Below are 6,367 nucleotides of genomic sequence, written 5' to 3' on the forward strand. Positions count from 1 at the left end.
GGAGTGGTTATAAGAAACCCCAAGGCCATTTTGATTCACAGTGAGGTTTCACTGGCCAACACCCACTCCCTTAAATCTAAAGATACTTCTGACCGGTCAGATTTCAGCCAGCAGTCGAGGGGGGTGGGGGTGGGGGTGGGGTCAGATACCACTGTGCCTGAATGTTCAGAATCCAGACGCCAGGGCTTTGGAGGTCGGGGGCCGGTTCTCATCTAACCTGGCCTCTCCTCACCCACCCTCCCGAATGGATTCCCGCCCTGCCCCTCCTCCTGAAACTCAGCCCCGACCTGTGACTCAAAGGGTGCAGATCTCTACCCGCCACTGAGCAGTTAACCCTGAAAACAGCTCAGCGCGCACGTTCTGTGAAAATTCAAGAGGTAGTAATAGTCATTCCCACATCTAATGTTGTTGTTCAGTCGCTCAGTGTGGTCCGACTCTTTGTGACCCCATGGACTACAGCAGCCAGGCTTCCCTGTCCATCACCAACTCCCGGAGTTTGCTCAAACTCATGTCCATTGAGTCGGTGATGCCATCCAACCATCTCATCCTCTGTGTCCCCTTCTCTTCCCGCCCTCAATCTTTGCCACATCTAATGAGCACAGCTAACCACCCCGCACAAACACAGCTGCGGTGCTCAGTGAATATACTGATTTCACCATGAGATGGGTATTCTGAAATCCATTTTACAGACGAAGAACTGACATTTAGCAATTCGCACAAAGTCACAACAAAAAAGTTTGAAATGGCCGCTCAGGACTCGCACCTGGGCCCTCCAGGCCCTGGCCCTCGGCCCCGCCGGCCGGGGGGGTGGGTGAGGGCCTGGGGCGGCCCCGCGGGCGCAGCGACCCGCCCGGAGCCCCCAGTTCTCGGCCTCCCTGCTCTCGGGGACCCCGCGCCGCTACGGGCGCGATGTCAGCGGGGCCGGCCCGCCAGAGGATGCCGAGGGGGGACGCGCGACCCACCCGCCCGCGTTCCCGGTATTCCTCCGGCCGGGCTTCCTACCTCGGGGCACGCGCGCCCTCCCTGGCTTCCGGGGAGGCCCCGGGAGGCGGATCCGGACGGTGGTAGGGAGCGGGGAGCCCCGCGGCCCGGCCCCCGCTCCCCTAAGATCCCGCACTTCCGGCTCCCGGGCGCCCGCCGGCGTGGGGGACCCGACGCGCCCCCTGCCGGCGGGCCGTGTGGTCTGCGCCCTCGGCGTTGGAACAGGACTCGCCCGGTAAGGTGTGCGGGAGCACTCTGGCCTCCGCTGACCCGGGTCCTGACCAAGTCTCTCCTTGACCAAATTCAGAGGGGGATCTGAACTCTTCACAACAAGGCCCTGCTTTTTGGACTTCCGCGTGCATCTCCACATTGTCCATTTTTACCGAGAATACTGCTAATACTGGATTAGCTGGAGTCCGCCCACCCTCCACACCTGATTCTCATCCACCGCCATTCCCCCAGGTCATGTTTGATGACCCGGCCGCTTATGCAGAGTACATCATGAGAAACGCTGGGCTGGAAGAAGCACAAGCTGGAATCAAGACTGCCGGGAGAAATATCAATAACCTCAGATATGCAGATGACACCACCCTTATGGCAGAAAGTGAAGAGGAACTAAAAAGCCCCTTGATGAAAGTGAAAGTGGAGAGTGAAAAAGTTGGCTTAAAGCTCAACATTCAGAAAATGAAGATCATGGCATCTGGTCCCATCACTTCATGGGAAGTAGATGGGGAAACAGTGGAAGCAGTGTCAGACTTTATTTTGGGGGGGCTCCAAAATCACTGCAGATGGTGACTGCAGCCATGAAATTAAAAGACGCTTACTCCTAGGAAGGAGAATTATGACCAACCTAGATAGCATATTTTAAAAAGCAGAGATATTACTTTGCCAACAAAGGTCCGTATAGTCAAGGCTATGGTTTTTCCAGTGGTCATGTATGGATGTGAGAGTTGGACTATAAAGAAAGCTGAGCACCGAAGAATTGATGCTTTTGAACTGTGGTGCTGGAGAAGACTTTTTCAAGTCCCTTGAATTGCAAGGAGATCCAACCAGTCCATCCTAAAGGAGATCAGTCCTGGGTGTTCATTGGAAGGACTGATGCTGAGGCTGAAACTCCAATACTTTGGCCACCTCATGCGAAACGTTGACTCATTGGAAAAGACCCTGATGCTGGGAGGGATTGGGGGCAGGAGGAGAAGGGGACAACAGAGGATGAGATGGCTGGATGGCATCACCGATCCGATGCACATGAGTTTGGGTGAACTCCGGGAGTTGGTGATGGACAGGGAGGCCTGGCGTGCTGCGATTCATGGGGTCGAAAAGAGTCGGACGCGACTGAGCGACTGAACTAACCCAGCAATAATCTTATTAGGTCGATGTAGCCAGAAGCCCACTTCACCCTGGTGTTTCCTCTTAGTGATTATCCACCCACTGACCCCCCCACCCAGCCACTTCCCTTGTACTGGGAGTTGAGTTCAACCTCTCCCCCACAGCAAAACCCTACCTAGTAGACCCTCTAATAGTTTCCTTACTGTTCATTAACAAGGGTTGTGAATAATTTTAACAGTATTTTTTTTTTTAACAGTTCCCAAATGTGGCTCCATTTGAGGCTTGCTGGTTCAGCTCAGTAGTTCAGTTGTGTCTGACTCTTTGTGACCAAAAGCATGGACTGAAGCACACCAGGCCACCCTGCCCATCACCAACTCCTAGAGTTTACTCAAACTTATGGCCATTGAGTCAGTGATGCCATCCAACCATCTCATCCTCTGTCGTGCCCATCTCCTCCCACCTTCAATCTTTCCCAGCACCAGGGTCTTTTCAAATCAGTCAGTTCTTCTCATCAGGTGGCCAAAGCATTGGAGTTTCAGCTTCAGTAACAGTCCTTTCAATGAATATTCAGGACTGACTTCCTTTATGATGGACTGGTTGGGTCTCCTTGCTGTCCAAGGGACTCTCAAGAGTTTTCTCCAGCACCACAGTTCAAAAGCATCAATTCAGCGCTCAGCTTTCTTTATAGTTTAACTCTCACATCCATACATGACTACTAGAAAAACCATAGCTTGGACTTGGACTTTGTTGGCAAAGTCATGTCTCTGCTTTTGAATATGCTGTCTAGGTTTGCCATAGATTTTCTTCCAAGGAGCGAATGAAAATTTCATGGCTGCAGTCACCATCTGCAGTGATTTTGGAGCCCCAAAAATAAAGTCTATCATTGTTTCCATTGTTTCCCCATCTATTTGACATGAAGTGATGGGACCAGATGCCATGATCTTACTTTTCTGAATGTTGAGTCTTAAGCCAACTTTTTCACTCTCATCTTTCACTTTCATCAAGAGGCTTTTTAGTTCTTCTTTGCTTTCTGCCATAAGGGTGGTGTCATCTGCATATCTGAGGTTATTGATATTTCTCCCGGCAATCTTGATCCCTGCTTGTGCTTCATCCAGCCCAGCATTTCTCATGATATACTCTGCAATTAAGTTAAATAAGCAAGGTGACAATATATAGCCTTGACGTACTCCTTTCCCGATTTGGAACCAGTCTGTTGTTCCATGTTCAGTTCTAACTTGTTTCTTGACCTGCATACAGATGGCAGGTAAGGTGGTCTGGTATTCCCATCTCTTTCAGAATTTTCCAGTTTGTTGTGATCTACACAAAGGCTTTGGCATAATCAATAAAGCAGATGTTTTTCTGGAACTGTCTTGCTCTTTTGATGGTCCAACGAATGTTGGCAATTTGATCTCTGGTTCCTCTGCCTTTTCTAAATCCAGTTTTAACACCTGGAAGTTCTCAGTTCATGTAGTGTTGAAGCGTGGCTTGGAGAATTTTGAGTATTACTTACTAGCATTACTAGCTCTCATTACTAGCATATGAGATAAGTGCAATTGTGTGGTAGTTTGAACATTCTTTGGCATTGCCCTTCTTTGGGATTGGAATGAAAACTGACCTTTTCCAGTCCTGTGGCTTGCTGGTTGGACTTTGTTTAAGGGGCAATTCCCAGGCCCCTCCTTCCAACCAGAAATTAAGGAGAGGGGAGAGGGGTAGTTTCATTTTGGAAAGCTCTGATGGGGAAGGGCAGAGGGGGAAGAGGAGAAGTCCCAGAGAAACCAAGTTCAAGGCTCCCTGCTGGAGGCATGTACCCCCAGGTAGGGCGAGTGGTGGCAAGGTGAGTCCCTTGGGTGCAGGAAGAGAAATTAAAAACATTGTTTACATTTTTTATTTAGAAAGTAGGAATTACTAATAATTAATATTCAAATTGGTGACTGAGGTGTTCCCTCTGAGAACAGGGCTGCTCCATAAAGTTGCCCAGGTGTCTTCACTTTGCTTTCAACTTGATGCCGAGTGCTGCGGTTCACACGTGGAGTTAGCATCTAGTTTTACATAAAATCATACAGCTTGAAATAGCTTGAAAAGGCAGGCAAAAAAAGACCCCAAGTGGCAGACATGACTAAAAACACAAACATTTGTGTTTTTGAGGCAAAAGGATGATCAGAACCACCTACCCACCAAATGTGAAATTATCAAGACACCCATTTGAAGTGTGACTTACAACAAATCATGTAATAATAGAATAATTACTTTCCATATACTAGAGGCACAGGATAGGGGAGTGTGATCCAGAGCTTGGAAAATCAGAGCCAGATCTTTCTTCTAACTGTGTGGTGACTTTGGTTTCTCCAAAGCACTTTCACCTCATAACTAGTCCTCAATCCTGGGTAGGTAGGCTGGTCCAGGAAAATTTAAGTCAGTCAAGGATTAAGGAGATAAATGAAGGATTTCAAATCACAAAAACAACCTGCTGGGCACTGGAGTCGTTTAGCTGTGGGTTGAACCTGGGCTCTGCCTCCAGCCTCTTCATGAGGCAGGACCTGCTTTTCCTCTGGTTCCCAAAGTTTCCAACATTACTCACCTCTAGTGACCTCACTGACCTCCGCTCCCACAAGTTGTGAGCCAAGACAAACCCAAGTCTAATCAGCGGAGACACATCATTTTGTGAGTAAAGGAATGGGGAACACTTACTACCATGAGAATCTCTTCCTCTACCTTTCTCTCCTTAAAAACCTCTTCCCTTAGCCAGCTGAAAAATGTAGGAGGCCCATCTGCATAGACACCTTTCTGTGCGAAGGCCCGAGCAGGGACCAGAAACCCAAGTAGAGGGATCTGAATGGGTGGGAGTCAGCTCCTGAAGCTGTCTGAATGCTGAGCTCAGGGGGCCCAAGGTCTTGGAGCAGGAGCAGGCAAGCCCAGGCAGGTCCCAAGGATAACAAGGAAAACGCACCTCGCTGTTCTCACGCAGCGCAGCCCAGAGCCGGGCCACAGCTGTGCCGGGCGTGCAGGGTCGGGGCACCGGGGCTGGACTGGCTTGATGGTTTTCATCTGGTTGGCCTTGCCCACGCCGGGGGAGGGACCTCCCTGGGGTTCCCGGGTAGGTGCCAAGCTGGTATCGTGAAGGAGAGGTAAATTTAAGTTTCGACATGCTTTATTGGAGGATGAGAAGCCACCTTGCGGGGAGGTGTTGGAGGGACAGGGAGGAACCCCAGGAAGAAGGCATGTTGACAGGCACTCAGGATGGGGTGGGGGTCAGAGAGAGACAGGCCAGGAGGGGCAGGCTGGCCCGCAGCAGCACGTTTCGTACTTGCTAATTTCAAAAGGTCAGAGGCTATTGTTGTTTTCGTTTTGTGTTTTTAGGCAGCTTCAGTGATGTGGAACCCCCTGCCCCATCCCTCCTGGTGGAGCCTTGGTTCACATCAGCTGTGAACAGAGCTCAAAACAAGAGGGAGATGGAGCATAAAGGAAATGAAAGAAGAGATAGCTTTTCAAGTGCTGTTTTTCTACAAACCTTAAAGACATTTTGGCAAGCTGTGGAGACCATATGTATGGAGAAGATGCCCACATGCCCTCAATGGGCATTAAGACAGAAACTTCAAGATAGAGAGAAGAAAAGTTTAAACCATGAATTCTCTCATGCAAATGAAACTCATGACCACTTTTTAAATGTCCCACAGAATCCCTGGGGGAGAGAAATAAGGTTGCTGCTTCAATGCAGAAGATACGGAAAATTATAGGTGGAAAAGTCTTGAGTTTATTCATTTGAAGGAGGATTACCAGGTGGAAATGGGTAAAAATGTTTAGTAACTACTTATCGCTAAGTCTCTCATGTTTTCTCATAATTGAGCCTCCCTGCTTTCTTCCCAACTGCCAGCAGATCAGAGCCAAAGTTTTAATACCCATCTTTTCACAATTTTCCAAAAGGAGGTAACTGGGAGCACCCCCTCACCAGGCCTGCACCCCAGATCTGGGTTGGAGCCCAAACAGCCTCTGCAACACCTGTTCTGAGCAGAGCCTGATGACAAGGCTGCCCTGTCAAGTGTCGGAGCCGGAGGTCCAG

This window comes from Bubalus bubalis, chromosome 8 (assembly GCF_019923935.1).
Source record: "Bubalus bubalis isolate 160015118507 breed Murrah chromosome 8, NDDB_SH_1, whole genome shotgun sequence".
Classification (NCBI taxonomy): Eukaryota; Metazoa; Chordata; class Mammalia; order Artiodactyla; family Bovidae; genus Bubalus; species Bubalus bubalis.